Raw genomic sequence first — 22,169 nt, 5'->3', positions numbered from 1 at the left:
TAGCATAACACTCTCCAGTTCCATCCACGTTGCTACAAAAGGCCATATTTTATTCTTTCTCATTGCCAAGTAGTATCCCATTGTGTATATAAACCACAACTTCTTTATCCATTCATCACTTGATGGACATTTAGGCTCTTTCCACAATTTGGCTATTGTTGAAAGAGCTGCTATAAACATTGGGGTACAAGTGCCCCTATGCATCAGTACTCCTGTATCCATTGGGTAAATTGCTAGCAGTGCTATTGCTGGGTCATAAGGTAGATGTATTTTTAATTTGTTGAGGAACCTCCACCCTGTTTTCTAGAGCGGCTGCACCAGTTTGCATTCCCACTAACAGTGCAAGAGGGTTCCCGTTTCTCCACATCCTAGCCAGCATCTATAGTCTCCTGATTTGTTCATTTTAGCCACTCTGACTGGCATGAGGTGATATCTGAGTGTGGTTTTGATTTGTATTTCCCTGATAAGGAGCGATGTTGAGCATCTTTTCATGTGCCTATTGGCCATTTGGATGTCTTCCTTGGAAAAGTGTCTATTCATGTCTTCTGCCCATTTCTTCACTGGGTTATTTGTTTTTCAGGTATGGAGTTTGGTGAGCTCTTTATAGATTTTGGATACTAGCCCCTTGTCCAATATGTCATTTGCAAATATCTTTTCCCATTCCGTTGGTTGCCTTTTAGTTTTGTTGATTGTTTCCTTTGCAGTGCAGAAGCTTTTTATCTTCATGAGGTCCCAATAGTTCATTTTTGCTTTTAATTTCCTTGCCTTTGGGGATGTGTCAAGTAAGAAATTGCTGTGTGTGAGGTCAGAGAGGTTTTTTTCTTGCTTCTCCTCTAGGGTTTTGATGGTTTCCTATCTCACATTCAGGTCCTTTATCCATTTTGAGTTTGTTTTTGTGAATGGTGTAAGAAAGTGGTCTAGTTTCATCCTTCTGCATGTTGCTGTCCAGTTCTCCCAGCACCATTTGTTAAAGAGACTGTTTTTTTTTTCCCATTGGATATTCTTTTCTGCTTTGTCAAAGATTAGTTGGCTATACTTTTGTGAGTCTAGTTCTGGGGTTTCTATTCTATTCCATTGGTCTATGTGTCTGTTTTTGTGCCAATATCATGCTGTCTTGAGGATTACAGCTTTGTAGTAGAGGCTAAAGTCTGGGATTGTGATGCCTCCTGCTTTGGTCTTCTTCTTCAAAATTACTTTGGCTCTTCGGGGCCTCTTGTGGTTCCATACAAATTTTAGGATTGCTTGTTCTAACTTTAAGAAGAATGCTGGTGCAATTTTGATTGGGATTACATTGAATGTGTAGATAGCTTTGGTTAGTATTGACATTTTAACAATATTTATTCTTCCAATCCATGAGCATGGAATGTTTTTCCATTTCTTTATATCTTCTTCAATTTCCTTCATAAGTTTTCTATAATTTTCAGCATACAGATCTTTTACATCTTTGGTTAGGTTTATTCCTAGGTATTTTATGCTTCTTGGTGCAATTGTGAATGGGATCAGTTTCTTTATTTGTCTTTCTGTTGCTTCATTATTAGTGTATAAGAATGCAACTGATTTCTGTACATTGATTTTGTATCCTGTGACTTTGCTGAATTCACGTATCAGTCCTAGCAGACTTTTGGTGGAGTCTATCAGGATTTCCACGTGTAATATCATGTCATCTGCAAAAAGTGAAAGCTTGACTTCATCTTTGCCAATTTTGATGCCTTTGATTTCCTTTTGTTGTCTGCTTGCTGATGCTAGCACTTCCAACACTATGTTAAACAACAGCGGTGAAAGTGGACATCCCTGTCATGTTCCTGATCTCAGGGGGAAAGCTCTCAGTTTTTCCCCATTGAGGATGATATTAGCTGTAGGATTTTCATAAATGGCTTTTATGATGTTTAAGTATGTTCCTTCTATCCCGACTTTCTCGAGGGTTTTTATTAAGAAAGGATTCTGAATTTTGTCAAATGTTTTTTCTGCATCAATTGACAGGATCATATGGTTCTTATCTTTTCTTTTATTAATATGATGTATCACATTGATTGATTTGAGAATGCTGAACCAGCCCTGCATCCCAGGAATGAATCCCACTTGATCATGGTGAATAATTCTTTTTATATGCTGTTGAATTCGATTTGCTAGTATCTTATTGAGAATTTTTGCATCCATATTCATCAGGGATATTGGCCTGTAGTTCTCTTTTTTTGCTGGGTTTCTGTCTGGTTTAGGAATCAAAGTAATGCTGGCTTCATAGAATGAGTCTGGAAGTTTTCCTTCCCTTTCTATTTTTTGGAACAGCTTGAGAAGGGTAGGTATTATCTCTGCTTTAAATGTCTGGTAGAACTCCCCTGGGAAGCCATCTGGTGCTGGACTCTTATTTGTTGGGAGATTTTTGATAGCTGATTCCATTTCTTTGCTGGTTATGGGTCTGTTCAAGTTTTCTATTTCTTCCTGTTTGAGTTTTGGAAGTGTGTGGGTGCTTAGGAATTTGTCTATTTCTTCCAGGTTGTCCAGTTTGTTGGCATATAATTTTGATAGTATTCCCTGATAATTGCTTGTTTTTCTGAGGGATTGGTTGTAATAATTCCATTTTCATTCATGATTTTATCTATTTGGGTCATCTCCTTTTACTTTTTGAGAAGCCTGGCTAGAGGTTTATCAATTTTGTTTATTTTTTCAAAAAACCAACCCTTGGTTTCATTGATCTGCTCTGCAGTTTTTTTAGATTCTATATTGTTTATTTCTGCTCTGATCTTTATTATTTCTCTTCTTCTGCTGGGTTTGAGGTGTCTTTGCTGTTATGCTTCTATTTCCTTTAGGTGTACTGTTAGATTTTGTATTTGGGATTTTTCTTGTTTCTGGAGATAGGCCTGGATTACAGTGTATTTTCCTCACAGGACTGCCTTCGCTGCGTCCCAAAGCGTTTGGATTGTTGTATTTTCATTTTCATTTGTTTCCATATATTTTTTAATTTCTTCTCTAATTGCCTGGTTGACCCATTCATTCTTTAGTAGGGTGTTCTTTAACCTCCATGCTTTTGGAGGTTTTCCAGACTTTCTCCTGTGTTTGATTTCAAGCTTCATAGCATTGTGGTCTGAAAGTGTGCATGGTATGATCTCAATTCTTTTATACTTATGAAGGGCTGTTTTGTGACCCAGTATGTGATCTATCTTGGAGAATGTTCCATGTGCACTTGAGAAGAAACTATATTCTGTTGCTTTGGGATGCAGAGTTCTAAACATATCTGTCAAGTCCATCTGATCCAATGTATTATTCAGGGCCCTTGTTTCTTTATTGATCCTGTGTCTAGATGATCTATCCATGGTTGTAAGTGGAGTATTAAAGTCCCCTGCAATTACCACATTCTTACAATAAGGTTGCTTATGTTTGTGATTAATTGTTTTATATATTTGGGGGCTCCTGTATTTGGCACATAGACATTTATAATTGTTAGCTCTTCCTGATGGATAGACCCTGTAATTATATAATGTCCTTCTTCATCTCTTGTTATGGCCTTTAATTGAAAGTCTAGTTTATCTGATATAAGTATGGCTACTCCAGCTTTCCTTTGAGTTCCTACTGGAATGATAGATAGTTCTCCATCCCCTCACTTTAAATATGAAGGTGTCCTCAGGTCTAAGTCTAAAATGAGTCTCTTATAGACAGCAAATAGATGGGTCTTGTTTTTTTATCCATTCTGATACCCTATGTCTTTTGGTTGGAGCATTTAGTCCATTTACATTCAGTGTTATTATAGAAAGATACAGGTTTAGAGTCATTGTGATGTCTGTAGGTTTCAGGCTTGTAGTGATGTCTCTGGTACTTTGTCTCACAGGATCCCCCTTAGGATCTCTTGTAGGGCTGGTTTAGTGGTGATGAATTCCTTCAGTTTTTGTTTGTTTGGGAAGACCTTTATCTCTCCTTCTATTTTAAATAATAGAATTGCTGGATAAAGGATTCTCGGGTGCATATTTTTTCTGTTCATCACATTGAAGATTTCCTGCCATTCCTTTCTGGCCTGCCAAGTTTCAGCAGATAGATCCGTCACTAGTCTTATTGGTCTATCTTCATATGTTAGAGCATGTTTATCCCTAGCTGCTTTCAGAATTTTCTCTTTATCCTTGTATTTTGCCAGTTTCACTATGATATGTTGTGCAGAAGATTGATTCAAGTTATGTCTGAAGGGAGTTCTCTGTGCCTCTTTGATTTCAATGCCTTTTTCCTTCCCCAGATCAGGGGAGGTCTCAGCTATGATTTGTTCAAGTACACCTTCAGCTCCTTTCTCTCTCTCTTCCTCTTCTGGAATTCCTATGATACGGGTATTGTTCCATTTGATTGCATTACTTAGTTTTCTAATTCTCCCCTCATACTCCTGGATTTTTTTATCTCTCTTTTTCTCAGCTTCCTCTTTTCTCCATAATTTTATCTTCTAATTCACCTATTCTCTCCTCTGCCTCTTCAATCCGAGCTGTGGTCACCTCCATTTTATTTTGTACCTCATTTATAGCATTTTTTAAGCTCCTCATGACTATTTCTTAGTCCCTTGATCTCTGTAGCAATAGATTCTCTGCTGTCCTCTATACTTTTTTCAAGCCCAGCGATTAATTTTATGACTATTATTCTAAATTCTTGTTCCGTTATATTGCTTAAATTGTTTTTGATCAATTCGTTAGCTGTCACTACTTCCTGGAGTTTCTTTTGAGGAGAATTCGTCTGTTTCGTCATTTTGGATAGTCCCTGGGGTGGCACAGAACTGTGGGGTACTTCACCTGTGCTGTCTGGAGTAACTTGTGTTGGTAGGTGGGGCCACAATCAGACCTGATGTCTGTCCCCAGCCCACCACTGGGGCCACAGTCAGACTGGTGTGAACCTTATCTTCCCCTCTCCCAGGGGCAGGACTCACTGTGGAATGGTGTGGCCCCTGTCTGGGCTACTTGCACACTGCCAGGCTTGTGGCGCTGCTTTGATGGGATCTGGTGTATTAGCTGGGGTAGATCCACTAGGTGCACAGGGGCTGGAGGGGCAGGCTTAGCTCTCTTTGCCATCCGTGGTCCCCTGTGGGAGGGGCCCTGCAGCACTGGGAGGGAGGCAGGCAGACCTGTTGGAGGGATGGATCCACAGAAGCACAGTGTTGGGTGTTTGCACCGTGCAAGCAAGTTCGGTACTGGGAACTGGTGCTGGGAAATCCCTTTGGGATTTCAGTTGGGGGATGGGAGAGGGAGATGGCGCTGGCCAGCACCTTTGTTCCCCACCAAGCTGAGCTCTATCTTCCGGGGCTCAACACCTCTCCCTCCCGGTGTCCTCTCACCCTCCTGCTTTCTGAGCAGAGCTGTTGACTTATAACATTCCAGGTGTTAAGTCCCACTGGCTGTCAGAACTCACTCCATCTGGCCCCTCCGCTTTTGCAAGCGAGACTCAGGGGCTCTGCCTTGCTGGGCAGGCTGCCCCTCCACTGCCCCGGCTCCTTCCCACCAGTCCATGTAGCACGCACCACCTCTCTGCCCTTCCTACCCTCTTCCATGGGCCTCTTGTCTATGCTTGGCTCTGGAGAGTCTGTTCTGCTAGTCTTCTGGTGGTTTTCTTGGTTATTTAGGCAGATGTGGATGGAATCTAAGTGATCAGCAGGACGTGGTGAGCCCAGCTGCCGCAAGCCTTCCCAAGCCTCTGGAATACTATTTTTTTTTAAAGTTTATTTATTTGAGAGAGAAAAAGAGACAGAAAACAACTGGGGGTGATGCAGAGGGAGAGAGAGAGAATCCCAAGCAGGCTCCATACTGTCAGCACAGAGCCCAAAGCAGGGCTTGACCTTACAAGCCATGGGATCATGACCTGAGCCAAAATCAAGATTTGGATGCTCAACTGACTAAGCTTCCCAGGTACCCCAGTGCCATCTTTTATTTAGTTAAAAAAAAATGTTTTTTGTAATGTTATTTATTTATTTAATTTTTAATTTTAATTTTAATTTTATTTTTTATTTTTTAAAATTTACATCCAAATTAGTTAGCATATAGTGCAACAATGATTTCAGGAGTAGATTCCTTAATGCCCCTTACCCATTTAGCCCATCCCCCTTCCCACAACCCCTCCAGTAACCCTCAGTTTGTTCTCCATATTTATGAATCTCTTCTGTTTTGTCCCCCTTCCTGTTTTTATATTATTTTTGCTTCCCTTCCCTTATGTTCATCTGTTTTGTCTCTTAAAGTCCTCATATGAGTGAAGTCATAGGATTTTTGTCTTTCTCTGACTAATTTCACTTAGCATAATACTTTCCAGTCCCATCCATGTAGCTGCAAATGGCCAGATTTCATTCTTTTTGATTGCTGAGTGATACTCCATTGTATATATATACCACATCTTCTTTATCCATTCATCCATCGATGGACATTTGGGCTCTTTCCATACTTGGGCTATTGTTGATAGTGCTGCTATAAACATGGGGGTGCATGTGTCCCTTTGAAACAGCACACCTGTATCCCTTGGATAAATGCCTAATAGTGCAATTGCTGGCTTGTAGCCTAGTTCTATTTTTAGTTTTTTGAGGAACCTCCATACTGTTTTCCAGAGTGGCTGCACCAGCTTGCATTGCCACCAACAATGCAAAAGAGATCTTTCTCCACATCCTCGCCAACATCTGTTGTTGCCTGAGTTGTTCATGTTGGCCATTCTGACAGGTCTAAGGTGGTATCTCACTGTGGTTTTGATTTGTATTTCCCTGATGATGAGTAAAGTTGAGCATTTTTTCATGTGTTGGTTGGCCATCTAGATGTCTTCTTTGGAGAAGTGTCTATTCATGTCTTTTGCCCATTTCTTTGCTGGATTATTTGTTTTTTGGGTGTTGAGTTTGATAAGTTCTTTATAGATTTTGGATACCAACCCTTTATCTGATATGTCATTTGCAAATATCTTCTCCCATTTGTCAGTTGCCTTTTAGTTTTGCTGATTGTTTCCTTTGCTGTGCAGAAGCTTTTTATTTTGATGAGGTCCCAGTAGTTCATTTTTGCTTTTGTTTCCCTTGCCTCTGGAGATGTGTTGAGTAAGAAGTTGCCGTAGCTAAGATCAAAGAGATTTTTTGCTTGCTTTCTCCTCAAGGATTTTGATGGCTTCCTATCTTACATTTAATTCTTTCATCCCTTTTGAGTTTCTTTTTGTGTATGGTGTAAGAAAGTGGTCCAGGTTCATTCTTCTGCATGTTGCTGTACAGTTTTCCCAGCACCACTTGCTGAATAGACTGTCTTTATTCCATTGGATATCCTTTCCTGCTTTGTCAAAGATTAGTTGGCCATACGTTTGTGGGTCCATTTCTGGGTTCTCTATTCTGTTCCATTGATCTGAGTGTCTGTTCTTGGGCTAGTACCATACTGTCTTGATGATTACAGCCTTGTAGTATAGTTTGAAGTCTGGGATTATGATGCCTCCTGCTTTGGTTTTCTTTTTCAAGATTTCTTTGGCTTTGGGGTCTTTTCTGGTTCCATAAAAATTTTAGGATTATTTGTTCTAGCTCTGTGAAGAATGCTGGTGTTATTTTGATAGGGATTGCATTGAATATGTAGATTGCTTTGGGTTGTATCAACATTTTAACAATGTTCTTCCTATCCAGGAGCATGGAATCTTTTTCCATTTCTTTGTGTCTTCTTCAATTTCTTTCGTAAGCTTTCTATAGTTTTCAGTGTATAGATTTTTCACCTCTTTGGTTAGATTTGTTCCTAGGTATTCTATGCTTTTTGGTGCAATTATAAATGGGATCGATTCCTTGATTTCTCTTTCTGTCACTTCATTGTTGGTGTATAGGAATGCAACCGATTTCTGTGTGTTGATTTTATATCCTGCAACTTTGCTGAATTCATGAATCAATTCTAGCAGTTTTTTGGTGGAATCTTTTGGGTTTTCCTTGTAGAGTAGCATGTCATCTGTGAAGAGTGAAAGTTTGACCTCCTCCTGGCCGATTTGGATGCCTTTTATTTCTTTGTGTTGTCTGATTGCAGAGGCTAAGGCTTCCAATACTATGTTGAATAACAGTGGTGAGAGTGGACATCCCTGTCTTGTTCCTGACCTTAGGGGGAAAGCTCTCAGTTTTTCCCCATTGAGGATGATATTAGCATTGGGTCGTTCATATGTGGCTTTTATGATCTCGAGGTATGCTCCTGCTATCCCTACTTTTTTGAGGGTTTTTATCAAGAAATGATGCTGCATTTTGTCAAATGCTTTCTCTGCATCTATTGAGAGGATCATATCGTTCTTGTCCTTTCTTTTATTGATGTGATGAATCACATTAATTGTTTTGCGGATATTGAACCAGCCCTGCATCCCAGGTATAAATCCCACTTGGTCGTGGTGAATAATTTTTTTAATGTATTGTTGGATCCAGTGGCTAATATCTTGTTGAGGATTTTTGCATCCATGTTCTTCAGGGAAATTGGTCTATAGTTCTCCTTTTTAGTGGGATCTCTGTCTGGTTTTGGAATCAAGGTAATGCTGGCTTCATAGAAAGACTTTGGACATTTTCCTTCCATTTCTATTTTTTGGAACAGTTTCAAGAGAATAGGTGTTAACTCTTCCTTAAATGTTTGGTAGAATTCCACTAGAAATCCATTGTTTTTTGGGAGATTTTTTTTCAATATATGAAATTTATTGTCAAATTGGTTTCCATACAACACCCAGTGCTCATCCCAAAAAGTGTCCTCCTCAATACCCATCACCCACCCTCCCCTCCCTCCCACCCCCCATCAACCCTCAGTTTGTTCTCAGTTTTTAAGAGTCTCTTATGCTTTGGCTGTCTTCCACTCTAACCTCCTTTTTTTTTTCCTTCCCCTCCCCCATGGGTTTCTGTTAAGTTTCTCAGGATCCACATACGAGTGAAAACATATGGTATCTGTCTTTCTCTGTATGGCTTATTTCACTTAGCATCACACTCTCCAGTTCCATCCATGTTGCTACAAAGGACCATATTTCATTCTTTCTCATTGCCACGTAGTACTCCCTTGTGTATATAAACCACAATTTTTTTATCCATTCTTCAGTTGATGGACATTTAGGCTCTTTCCATAATTTGGCTATTGTTGAGAGTGCTGCTATAAACATTGGGGTACAAGTGCCCCTATGCATCAGTACTCCTGTATCCCTTGGGTAAATTCCTAGCAGTGCTATTGCTAGGTCATAGGGTAGGTCTATTTTTAATTTTCTGAGGAACCTCCACACTGTTTTCCAGAGTGGCTGCACCAATTTGCATTCCCACCAACAGTGCAAGAGGGTTCCCATTTCTCCACATCCTCTCCAGCGTCTCTAGTCTCCTGATGTGTTCATTTTGGTCACTCTGACTGGCGTGAGGTGATATCTGAGTGTGGTTTGGATTTGTATTTTTGGGGGGGAGATTTTTGGTTACTAGTTTGTGTTCCTTACTGGTTATGGGTCTGTTCAAATTTCTATTATTTCCTGTTTCAGTTTTGGTAGTGTATATGTTTCTAGGAATTTCTCAATTTCTTCCAGATTGCCCATTTTATTGGCATATAATTGCTCAGAATATTCTTTTATTATTGTTTTTATTTCTTCTGTGTTTGTAGTGATCTCTCCTGTTTCATTCTTGATTTTATTTATTTGGGTCCTTTCCTTTTTCTTTTTGATCAAACTGGCTAGTGGTTTATAAATTTTGTTAATTCTTTCAGAGAATCAGCTTCTGGTTTAATTAATCTGTTCTACTGGTTTTTTTTGGTTTCAATAGCATTAATTTCTGCTCTCATCTTTATTATTTCCTGTCTTCTGCAGGTTTTGGGTTTTATTTGCTGTTCTTTTTTCAGCTTTTTAAGGCATAAGGTTAGGTTGTTTATCTGAGATCTTTCTTCCTTAGTTAGGAGGGCTGGATTGCTATATACTTTCCTCTTATGACCGCCTTTGCTGTGTCCCAGAGGTTTTGGGTTGTGGTGTTATCATTTACATTGGCTTCCATATACTTTTTAATTTCCTCTTTAACTTCTTGGTTAGCCCATTCATTCTTTAGTAGGATGTTCTTCAGTTTCCAAGTATTTGTTACTTTCCAAATTTTTTCTTGTGGATGATTTCAAGTTTCATAGCGTTGTGGTCTGAAAATATGCACAGTATGATCTCAGTCTTTTTGTACTTACTTAGTGCTGATTTGTGTCCCAGTGTTTGATCTATTCTAGAGAACTTTCCATGTGCACTGGAGAAGAATGTATATTCTGCTTTAGGATGAAATGTTCTGAATATATCTGTTAAGTCCACCTAGTCCAGTATGTCATTCAAAGCCATTGTTTCCTTGTTGATTCTTTGATTAGATAATCTGTCTATTGCTTTGGGTGGGGTGTTGAAATCTCCTCCTATTATGGTGTTACTATCGATGAGTTTCTTTATGTTTATGATTAATTGATTTATATATTTGGGTGCTCTCACATTTGGGACATAAATGTTTACAATTGTTAGGTCTTCTTGGTGGATAGACCCCTTGATTATGATATAATGCCCTTCTGCATCTATTGATACAGTCTTTATTTTAAAGTCTAGATTGATATAAGTATGGCTACTCCGGCTTTCTTTTGTTGACCATTAGCATGATAGATGGTTCTCCATCCCCTTACTTTCAATCTGAAGGTGTCTTTAGGTCTAAAGTTGGTCTCTTGTAAACAGCATATAGATGGATCTTGTTTTGTTATCCATTCTGTTACCCTATGTCTTTTGATTGGAGCATTGAGTCCATTGACATTTAGAGTGAGTACTGAAATATATGAATTTATTGCCATTATGATGCTTGTAGAGTTGGAGTTTCTGTTGGTGTTCTCTGGTCCTTTCTAATCTTTGTTTCTTTTGGTATTAATTAATTAATTCATCTTTTCTCCCCTCAGAGAGTCCCCCTTAAGATTTCTTGCAGAGCTGGTTTAGTGGTCACAAACTCCTTTAATTTTTGTTTGTCTGGGAAACTTTTTATGTCTTCTTCCATTCTGAATGACAGCCTTGCCAGATAAAGAATTCTTGGGTGCATATTTTTCTTATTCAGCACATTGAATATATCCTGCCTTTCCTTTCTGGCCTCCCGCATTTCTGTGGATAGGTCTGCTGCAAACCTGATCTATCTTCCCTTGTAGGTTAGGGACTTTTTTTTCCCTTGCTGTTTTCATGATTCTCTCCTTGCCTGAGTATTTTCTGAATTTGACTATGATGTGCCTTGTTGATGGTTGGTTTTTGTTGACTCTAATGGGGGTCCTCTGTGCTTCCTGGATTTTGATGTCTGTGTTTTTGCCCAGGTTAGGAGAGTTTTCCGCTATGATTTGCTCACATAACCCTTCTACTCCTGTTTGTCTCTCTTCCTCTTCTGGGACCCCTATGATTCTGATGTTGTTCCTTTTTAATGAGTCACTGATTCCTCTAATTCTTAAATTGTGTTCCTTTGCCTTAATTTCCCTCTTTTTTCTGCTTCATTATTCTCCATAAGTTTGTCCTCTATATCACTGATTCTGTGTTCTGCCTCATCCATCCTTGCCGCCAGGGCATCCATCCGTGATTGCAGCTTAGTTTTAGCATTTTTTATTTCATCCCAACTAGTATTTACTTCTTTTATCTCCGCAGAAAAGGATTCTAGTCTATTTTCGACTCCAGCTAGTATTCTTACTATTATGATTCTAAATTCTGGTTCAGACATCTTGCTTGTATCTGTGTTGGTTAAATCCCTGGCTGTTGTTTCTTCGTGCTCTTTCTTTTGGGGTGAGTTCCTTCTTTTCATCATTGTGAAGGGAGAAAAGGAATTAATGAGGTAGAAAAATTAAAATAAAAAAATTAAAATTAAAAAAATATTAAAATTAAAAAGTTAAACACACACACACACACACAAAATTGAATAAATGATGCTAGATCCTAGGTGTGTTTTGGTCTGGGTGTTGAAAGTGGTTTGATAGATTAGAGAAAAAAGGGGAAAAAAAGGAAATCGTTCGAGAATTTGAAAAAAATGAATACACTGAAGTAGACTAAAATGAAATGATGGAAGTAATATAGAATTTGAAAAAAAATTTACATAAAATTGAAGAATATAGTAGAAAAAAGTAAAAATATTTTTTATAAGAATTAAAAGTAAAAATGAATTCTCTTGCAGTATTCATGAAAAAGAAATGAAATGAAAAAGAGAAAAAACAAAAAGAGGGAATCGTTTGAAAATATGAAAAAGTGAATACACTGTAGTGGACTAAAATAAAATGATGGAAGTAAAGTAGAATTTGAAAAAATTTACATAAAAGTAAAAAATATAGTAAAAAATTAAAGAAAAATATTTTTAATAAAAATTGAAAATAACAATGAATTTTTTCTCTTTCTGTATTCATGAAAAAGAAAAGAAGTTAAAAAGAGGGAAAAAAAATTGAATAGATGGACCTGCTAAAAGATTTAAATATGACTGAAATTACTTTGTTTTCCCCTAGAAGTCAGACTATGAAGTGCTTTTTAGTCCATAAACTATGCCAGCGGTGAGACTTGTGTTCTTGAAGAGTGAGGTTGGCCCAGTTGGGTGGGGCTAAGTGTAATGGCTCCGTTCTCCAGTTGATGGCACTGCTAGCCTACTGGGGTGGAGTGTTGTGGCACTCTTAGGTGCATATGCGCAGGTGTGGAGCAGTGAAAATGGCGTCACCTAGCTATCTAGTCTCTAGTATCAGAACTCTGTTCTCCCCCATCAACAATCGTGCACCCGTCCTCTGTCTTCAGCTTTCGTCCACTGCCCACTTTTTCACTGTCCATGACTAAGCCCCAGGAAGTACCTCTGTCCCTAGTTTTGTCTCAGATGTGACTGCTTTTCCCAGCCCCTTACTTCTGAAGGACTGCAGCTTTGAACCGTTCTGCCCCTCTGCAGGAGGGTCTTGTGTCTCACCAAGCAATGGTCAAATGTCGGCTGCACCCAGGAACGCTTGCTGGACCCCGCTGCTGCCGGTGCCTCGAGACTGTGACCAGGTGCCAGCCCACCCCAGAAAAAGTTCACGAGATAGTGTAGCAGCAGCGTTTCAGGGATTATGGAAAATCACAACACACATCTGGAACCAGGCTTCACCCTTAACGACCTTGTTCCAACACCAGCAAATGTGGGCATTCTCTGGGTCTGCTGGGACCAGGGGTCCTCAATAGTTTCTACCAAATGTCCTTACAACCATGGAACCACTATTCCCTGTGTGGCCCAGGAACCTCCTGGACCCCACTCTGCTCCTGGGGATTCGCCCTTCCCATCAGAGCACCGCCAGGTATCGAGCTGCAGAGTTGCAGACTCTGTGCTCCCCTTGTTTACAGTTTTAATGGAATTTAAACCCTCTCCTTTCTTCTTTCTCCCTTTTTAGTTTAGTTCTCTCTAGCTGCTTTTGGGTAGGGGTGCTTTACCCGTATTCTCCCTCCCCACCATGTCTTCGTCCTCTCTCCCCCCTCAAAAGCTGTTCCCTGCCCACCGCAGCTTTTCAGTCCCCAAGTTCACCTCTCTGTGCCATGTACCTGCTGAATTCTGTGGTTCAGATTGTGCAGATTGTTGTGTTAATCCTCCAATCAGTTTTCTAGGTGTGCAGGATGGTTTAGTGTTGGTCTGGCTGTATTTCCGGGATGCAAGACACACAAAAAACTTCCATGCTGTTCCTCCATCTTGGCTCCCCCCCTATTTTTCATACATTTTTGATATCTGCTTGATGGTTAAGAAATTTCCCAAATCCCCATAAAACCCCATAAAACCCCACAGGATAGAAAGGCTCCTGTTCAGTTCAGTAGTGATGGGTTATTGGACTACTTGACTGGACTGAAAACCAAAAACAACCCCAGTTCTTGAGGAAGGTGTTTGTTTATTTATTTATTTTTAATTTTTTTAACGTTTTATTTATTTTTGAGACAGGGAGAGACAGAGCATGAACAGGGGAGGGTCAGAGAGAGGGAGACACAGAATCTGAAACAGGCTCCAGGCTCTGAGCTGTCAGCACAGAGCCTGACGCGGGGCTCGAACTCACGGACCGTGAGATCATGACTTGAGCCGAAGTCGGACGCTCAACCGACTGAGCCAGCCAGGTGCCCCGAGGAAGGTGTTTAAATACCTGTCAGTTATCTATCGACCATCACATAGCTGTTGCCAGTGGCTGGTCTGGGAACAGCCTTGGGCTGGAAACAATGAACTGCCTTCACTGAAGGGAGTCTTAGGGGGAAGTAGACCTAACTTGCCTGGGGAAAGCATTATGTATTCAGATGGCTTGCACTCACTTGACGAGTGCACCCTGTTGGCACTTCCATGACAAATGGCAACATGGGAGAGGACAGTCCTCCCATGAATTGTCAGTGTGGACCGGAGTCTGGTCACACCAGGCAGAGGCTGTTTTGCTTGATGTACTCCTTCCAAGTGGAGTAGACACATTAATTTCTATACCAACCAGGAAACCAGGAAACCCACCAGGGATGCAGCAAGTGGGTTTTGTTACCCCAAATGGTCACATGTGCTGCTTGCCCCTTCCTTTTCTGCAACCACCTAATCATGTCTGATGCAGTTCTTCTATACAGGCCCTCTCTGCAAGGCACAGAGCTGGCCTCTGAGTATTTACTGAATGTGTCTAGGGGTAATTGATTTGTGGGAAGTGTGTGCTGATCGAGCTTTTGGGTTTGTGTCTTACTTTAATATGGGTCTTAATAGAGATGATTGCCTGGCCATGGGAAGCAGCATTAAGTATCTGTGGGTGGCTAATTGCTTTAGCTTAATTAGAACTTGAGGTGCTTTCTCATGTCGTATAAAAGGATTTAAGACCTCGGCTCTTCTAAGATTATTTCAGCCTTACTAGTACAAGTTTTCTAGGTAGTGCTTGTAGCATTTTTGTGAGCTTGGGGGCACCAGGTAAGCAACAAGATGTGCCAGCCATGTTGTGGGCCTAATTTCTGTCTCTAAGAGGGGGAGATGAGACATTTTGTCAAATGAAATACCTCATTATATCAATTACAGAAAATTTGTTAAGAGTGGTCAGTTAGAAAATGGGCCCCATGTCATGGGCTCGCCAAAGGCTTTCAGATACAAAGAGACTTCATTGCAACTTTTTTTCCTGGAAGAAAAGAAAAAAGAAAGTAGCGAAGATAAGCAGTTTGTGTTTCCAAAATTGTTCTTTTAGGAAAAGCGTAATTTCCTGGGTTTAGTCTCTGAGGGAAACCTCAATTATTATCACCTCTTTTCTTTCCCTTACCTTCTCAAAGTTTTATGATCTTCCCATTTCTTTTTTTAAGAAGTGTAATAATACACAGGTAGTCACCTCTGCATTATGCAACCAAGTGTGATGTTTAAGTAGGCAAGTCTACTTAACTGTAATCCTGTTTCCGGAACACTTGTTATCTGCCAGGTGCTGTGATAAGTGCTCCATCCGTGAATTCTCCTGCTGGTAACAACTCTGTACTTTAGAGATTATTATCTCCATCTTGTACGGAATGAACTCAGAAAAGGTAACTTCTTGGGTCACCTGGGTGGCTCAGTTGGGTAAGTGTCCGACTTTGGCTCAGGTCATGATCTCATGGTTTGTGGGTTCGAGTCCTGCATCGGGCTGTGTGCTGATAGCTCAGAGCCTGGAGTGTGCAACGGACTCTGTGTCTCCCTCTCTCTCTGCCCCTCCCCCACTAATGCTCTGTCTCTCTGTCTCTTTCTTTCTCAAAAATAAACATTAAAAAAATTAACAAGAAAAAAGAAAAGGTAACTTCTTTCCCCAGAACATGGGGCTGGTAAGCAGGAGAGACAGGATTTGGATCCAAGCCCCTCTGAATTAAATGCTAGGTTCTTCCCATGGAGGCCACCAGTGGTCGTGTGGGCTGAGAACACAGACCAACACAGCAACGCCTTGAAAATTCTCTCCATAAATTTTAACAGGTCAACAGTTTCTGCAGTGGAAAGTTTTTGTATGCTTGTTGTTGTTTTAATTTAAGAACAAGATTACGATACAGACTTGTGGGACCAGGTGCTTTGGAAATCAGCCATTTTTCATCAACCTGTCACTAACAGTTACAGCTGTTCTACTTTCCATGTGACACGTCTGACAAATTGTGGTGCTAACAACAAAGTTATTGTGCTCTGTGTAATGTGGTGGTAATTATCCTTGTAAACTCACATTCTGAACAACCTTTGTTCAGGACAACTGCTGATGTCTTATTGGATTTATGGGTCCTCTTTTACCTTGCTTTGCCTGTGTGCACACATGTGCACACTTTCATCCTTACTGCTGGCTCACAGGATTGGACCGATGCCAGAGCTGGGATCACTGGTGGTAGGGAACATTGCCCACAGCCTGCATTTGTGCCAAGGGGTCATATCTCTCTCCCTTCCTAGTCACTCTGGCACTCAGGCCCAGCAGTCCCTAAGGAGTAGAGACACAAAAGCCAGTGCACTTTTGAAGTAATGGTTACTTTGTGAATTTTTCCTCTTTGTGTTGAATTTTACATGTGCTGGTAATACTTTTTGGCTATTCTGTGGCATTGTGTTAGCTATAATATAGGTTATCCAGAAGCCTCCTGTTGTGTCTCCTCTCTGCTCTCTGGCACTGAATATCTCATGATAACTTGGCCAGTTCCCCAGAGAATGTCAGCAAAAGTAGGAAAACTATTTTCAAGCTTGCCCACCTTTCTAAATTCTGATGAAAAGTTGTAATAGGAAGAGGTGAAAACTATTGGCTAAAATGAGTTTTTGCATAATACAGTCTAGTTCTATCCATGTTGTTGCAAACGGCAAAATTTCATTTTTTTTACCACTAATATGCTAAATGAACTAAGTCAATCAAAGAAAGACAAATATATGTGGAATTTAAGAGGATCTCAAATACAGAGAAGAAACTGAGGGTTGATGGAAGGGCGGAGAAGAGGGAGAAAATGGGTGATGGGAATTGAGGAGGGCACTTGTTGGGAAGAGCACTGGGTGTTGCATGTAAGCGATGAATCAGGGAATCTACCCCCAAAACCAAGAGCACACTGTATACACCATATGTTAGCCAACTTGACAATAAATTATATTTAAAAAAAAGAAACAAAACAGATGAGCATAGGAGAAGGGAACGAAAAATAAAATATGATAAAAACAGAGAGGGAGGCAAACCCTAAGAGACTCTTAACTATAGAGAACAAACTGAGGGTTGCTGGATGGAGGTGGGTGGGGGATGGGCTAAATGGACGATGAGCGTTGAGGAGGGCACTTGTTGGGATGTGCACTGGGTATCATATGTAAGAAATGAATCATTAGGTTCTACTCCTGAAACCAGTACTACACTGTACGTTAACTAACCTGAATCTAAATAAAAATATAAATAAATGAGTTTGTGATTAGGCTGTGGATATAGGTGATCTATGATGTCTCACTTCCATTCTGACATCTTGACCTGGACCAGGGGCTAGGCCAGCCCCCACCCTGATCTCCCTGACCTCCTCATGTGGGTCTTTGGTCCCTTGCAAAGGCTCACCCTGAGGTGTGGTGAGGCGGCTCCTTACATCTTGCACATCTCCTGTGTGCTGGTGATGCTGAGATGAGCAGAAGGCCACCCTAGCCCTCTGTGTGACACCTGGGAGAGAATGTTCCCATTCAACAGGCATACGCTGAGTGCCTCCCCAACAGACCCGGAGCTGTGTGCTAAGGATCTGCGTGCTATGGATGGCACTTGCAGAGAGTCTGAAGGGGGTGGGGGCAGTGGGAAGGACAGAGACAGGTCCCATCACCCACCAGCCAGGGACGAAGGCCTGGGGATGGAGCCACCACTGTGGGCCAAACCTTGCCCAGGCCTCCCAAGGATCCCACAAAGAAGGACTGCCAGAAGGAAAGAGTCTCTTTATCTGGGATGTCTCAGGCTAGGGGCACGACCCTGTCTTGGGAGCTCTCCAGGGAGAATTTGATGGTGAGGAGACAGTTCCCATTTTCCTAATATGGGCTTTGCACTTTTCTGATTCTCTCCTCATAATGTCATTGCTGTCATCCTGTCATTATAATTAAGCCACATTCATTTCCTTCCTCTCTGATAATGGCAGAGGGTCTAGACATTGTACTCCTACCCCAGACACATTCCACTCCTAAAGCTGAACATCCGTCTCCTACCTCAGCACCGCACACCTGTTTCTTTGGATTCGTTTCTCTCTTGCCTGTCCTCCCCCACCTCAGCTCCTTAAAACCAGAGCGGAATGTCAGTGCTGGAGGGACCCTATGAGTGTCTATTTAGTCCACATCAGCCCTCCTTCTGGTTCTTCTGCTGTGCCAGATCTCGTCCTGGTCATTGTTTTAGTCAAGTCCCCCCTTAGCCGAGGGGATACCCAAGACTAGCTGGCTTCCAGACATCACCTTCTTTCCTGGGGAAGGGACACTAGTAACCTGCACACCTGGACATTTGAGCCCACTACCTCACCCACCTCCAGTATGCTTTGTGGCTTCCTTTCCACTTAAATTGTTATTTGCAAGCAAATAGAGACTTTCCCTGCCTCCTTCATGATCTTTTTCAAACATTTCTTGTTTCTTTACATTTCACTTTTGTTGAATATGCTTTTTTGCATTCTATACCAATAACGTGGTTTTTCAAAAATGATATGGTGCTCCTCTCCCAGGAGGCTGTAAATATACTCTTAGGAGACTTTAAACACATAGTAGACTCTTAATAAATATTTATGGCTTTGTTGATTCTGAACAATCGAGGAGCCTCTAGAGTTTTGGAAGTGGTCTTTAGTGCCATTGGCAAAGCTTTATTAGTTAGGATATGGATTCTGCTGCTGGACAGAGACAGAGAGTACTGGTAGCATCAACAAGGGATATGTTTCCTAAAAGTTTAGGGTTGGTCTGACTGCTCTGCAACCATTAGAGACCCAGGCTTCTCTGGTGTCTTCAGCACATGCCTTCTATATCTGGATTCCATATGGCTGTTCTGGCTTCAGCCATATGTTCTTTTTCAGAAAGCAGAAAGAAGGGGAAGGGAAAGACTAGAAAGTTGTACCATATTATTTTTGTTCATATCACATCAGCTGGAACTTGGTGACCTGGCCACACCTAGCTGCAAAGGAGGTTGGGAAATGTAGTCTATTCTGGGTGGTCACGTGGTCAGGTGGAAACACAGTAATACAGACAAAGAGAACAGCTGTTGGAGAGCAAAGCAGTGTCTGTCTGCCTCAGCTTTCCTCCCTCTTCTCATCTCCCTTCAGTTGACACCAGCAAACATTACAGGCACACCGTGTTGGAGCTTCATCCCTGAATAGCTGGTTGAGAGACTTTGGTTCAAGTCCTGGATCAGCTCTGTGCTTTGGGTTGTACCCTTTAATTTCTGTGGATTAGGGGTAAGAGGCTCTCCTTATTATCTCACTTAGTAGAAGTGAGAACTAATGACATAATGATGTATGATAGCTCTTCGAAAGAGCTGGAAATTTTACTTTCAGATGTCGTGATTTTATTGTTGTTAGTAACAGCTATTATTTCTTGCTCTTCCCAGTTAATTTTTCTTTCCTATTCTCAGAAAAAAAGAAAATAATAATTGCAGCTCCCTTCTCAGGAACATGGAAGTGCTGTTTAGTTTCACCTTTGGTTTATGTTTATTTGGGAAATGGAGTACTATCCAGAATGCTATGGGAAAAGAAACTATTCTTTTCTAATCTATTCTTAGAGGTTTATTCCTAGCCAGCAAATCAGTTTATTTTTTTCTCTAGAACCTGATTTTTTTTTTTTTATTTCTGCCTGCCACTGTGCAGTTCACATGAGTATCAAGCTGCTTTCTGTCTTCTACTTGCCTTTTTCCTCTCCTCCAGAAAACTCTCTGGCTACTCCCTCCTGGTTTTCAACCATTGGTTGTCTTCATGTTCTTAGGGCTAATGGACTCTACTTTGGGTTTATTAGCTTGCACTTAGAATGTACTGCTCTTTAAATATTCTTGTGACTTCCTAGTTATCTGTCTTGCCTCGTCTATATTTTGTTAACTCCTCTGAAGCTTTGAGCTTCTGGAAGGCAGGGCCTGTGGGTCTCCTGGGCCTTCCCTTTTCTTCTTTGTGCCGGGGCACATGCTGTTGAACCTGGGAAAGACCATGAGCTTTGGAGCCGGGCACTTCTGGCTTTCAGACCCACCTCTACTCCTGATTAGTGCCTTCACTTTTGGCACTTGCCTCAACCGAAAATGGAGACCCCAGACCCTACATGACCAAGTTTGGAGGTGAGACATTGAAATGTTGCAGCATACCTAGCACAGTGCTTCTCACATGGGGTGTTCAAACAATGGTAGTTCTCTCCCTAGTCCTCCTGTCCCCCTCTTCCGCACATTTCTAGGGCTCTCCAAACAATATGTCTCAGCCATTTATTAGTTATTCAGGTGTGCCGTACTTTAAGAGAATTTGACCTTGCATGGAATATCAGGTGTATTGCACTGTTTAAGGTACAGGTCACTAAAATATACACACCTGGATGTGAGTTTCTTTAGCTATAAAGCTCTTTAAAAAGAAAATTTGTCCTGACTTCAGAGCAAGTTAGAAGAAGCTCTGAAAAATGGAGAAAGGAATTATGTATGGTTGGAAAGCCTCCCAGGCATCTCTGTCCAGATCTGACTGGCAGGATCTTCACTGGGCAGGAAATAATGCCATGAGGAGTGAGAGAAGGGGCTTCTCCTTCCCTGGAGAAGGAGAGCAGGGGCTAGAAACACAGGTGCACTGGGCACCCGGAATGTGCCAGGTGTCATGCTGGGAACTTTACCTTAATCAGTAACCTCATAAGTGGGCATTATTATCCCTGTTTTGCAGCTAAGAATACTTAGGTTCAGAGACCTGACATAACGAGATCACAGGTTAAGAGGCGGCTTAATTGAGTTTTGAACCCAGTTTTATCTGACATCAAAGTTTCACTTTGTTTTGTTGCTTCTTTTGCTGATTATTTTGGAATATGGGAGCAGAAAATGTTCTCTGTGGTATGAGTGGTGTTAGGAGACAGGAGAAAGAGCTGGGGAGAGAAGGGGCAGTGGAAGGATTCCAGAGAGGGGGTGCTTTCCTTGGAATCCTTCCCTATTATTTTGAGTTATAATCACAGTGACAAAATATCTGAGTATGTGTGTTGTGAGAAGACACTATCCTCATTCATAGCTGGACTACCATACTGGGCAGAAGAATTTACAATAAAAGTCTTGAGATGTCAGGGAATTCTGCCAATGGGAAGCCAACTGGATGAGGCGTATTGTTCTTGATCTTACAGATACCCATGTCATTCACAAAACTTCTTTTTCTTTTTCAAAATACAGTTTCCATTCAAGTGAATATTATCATGTGGAGCTGTTGCTTCTATGTCTTTTGTTGCCTTTGAAACTCTCAATGTTCCACAGAACAGGTAGCATTCTCTCCAATTTTTGGATAAGGAAATTGTGGAGTCACTTGCTGAAGGTCACACAGGCAGTCAGAAGCAGAGCTGGGCTCAAGCCTGGGTCATCGCCCTTGGCTCAGTGCTTCCCCTTTTTGCAGATCTCCGTGGTAGCAGTTGGTACTGGTAGGCACGGCCACAGGTTATGGCAGCTGGCCCCTTGATGGGATGCCCTCAAAGCTTGATGAGAAGAAGTGACAGTGGGTGAAGAATGGGTAAGGCTTCCATTCTATTTTCAGCAAAGGAATTTGATTCATCAAGTTCACACCTCTTGGGCTGCTTTTTTTTTAAAATTTAATTCAATTTATTTTTTTAATTTACATCCAAGTTAGCATATAGTGCAACAATGATTTCAGGAGTAGGGCTGCTTTTTATAAAGCCTTTATTCAATGTGGCTCTCCACTGATAGGCTGATGACTACAGACAGCCAGAGAGAAATCACACAGAGGAGAAAATCATTTTCCCCCTCCTTATCTAAAACCTGAGAGGAGGAAGGCCCACCAGGGAAATATGAAGTATGGTCCCTGAGAAAACAAATGTTAGATTGACCTGCCAATTCCCCCCAACCCCAGTCAATCAGCGGTTTACCTGAGTAGCCCTTTGTTCACTTAACAAACGGTTTTTGAGTGTCTGCCACGTGCCAGGCACTGTGTAAATTCTGAGAACGAAGCAGTGAATGAGTCCAAAGCAGTCTCTGCCCTCCTGTTGCTCATGGTCTGCTGGGGAGCCAGATGAGTATATAAGAAGTTGCAGTGAAGTGAGGTGAGTCTCTGCTAAGGAAAGGATAGGTTGTTATGGGAACATGGGCAGGGGTCAAGCAGGAGGACAGAGAGTCTATGCCCCACTCGTTTGGGAAGAGCCTTGGGAA

General features: G+C 41.3%; 1 protein-coding gene across 4 annotated transcripts in view; it reads left to right on the top strand.

Annotated features, from left to right (window-relative positions):
• KCNH1 (potassium voltage-gated channel subfamily H member 1) overlaps positions 1-22,169 on the top strand; it is a 387,096-nt gene that overhangs the window by 145,573 nt on the left and 219,354 nt on the right. The gene's annotated exons all lie outside the window — the stretch shown is intronic.

This window comes from Puma concolor, chromosome E4 (genome assembly GCF_028749965.1).
Source record: "Puma concolor isolate L17-30 chromosome E4, mPumCon1.1.hap2, whole genome shotgun sequence".
Taxonomy (NCBI): domain Eukaryota; kingdom Metazoa; phylum Chordata; class Mammalia; order Carnivora; family Felidae; genus Puma; species Puma concolor.
This window is presented reverse-complemented; position numbering and strand designations above follow the sequence as displayed.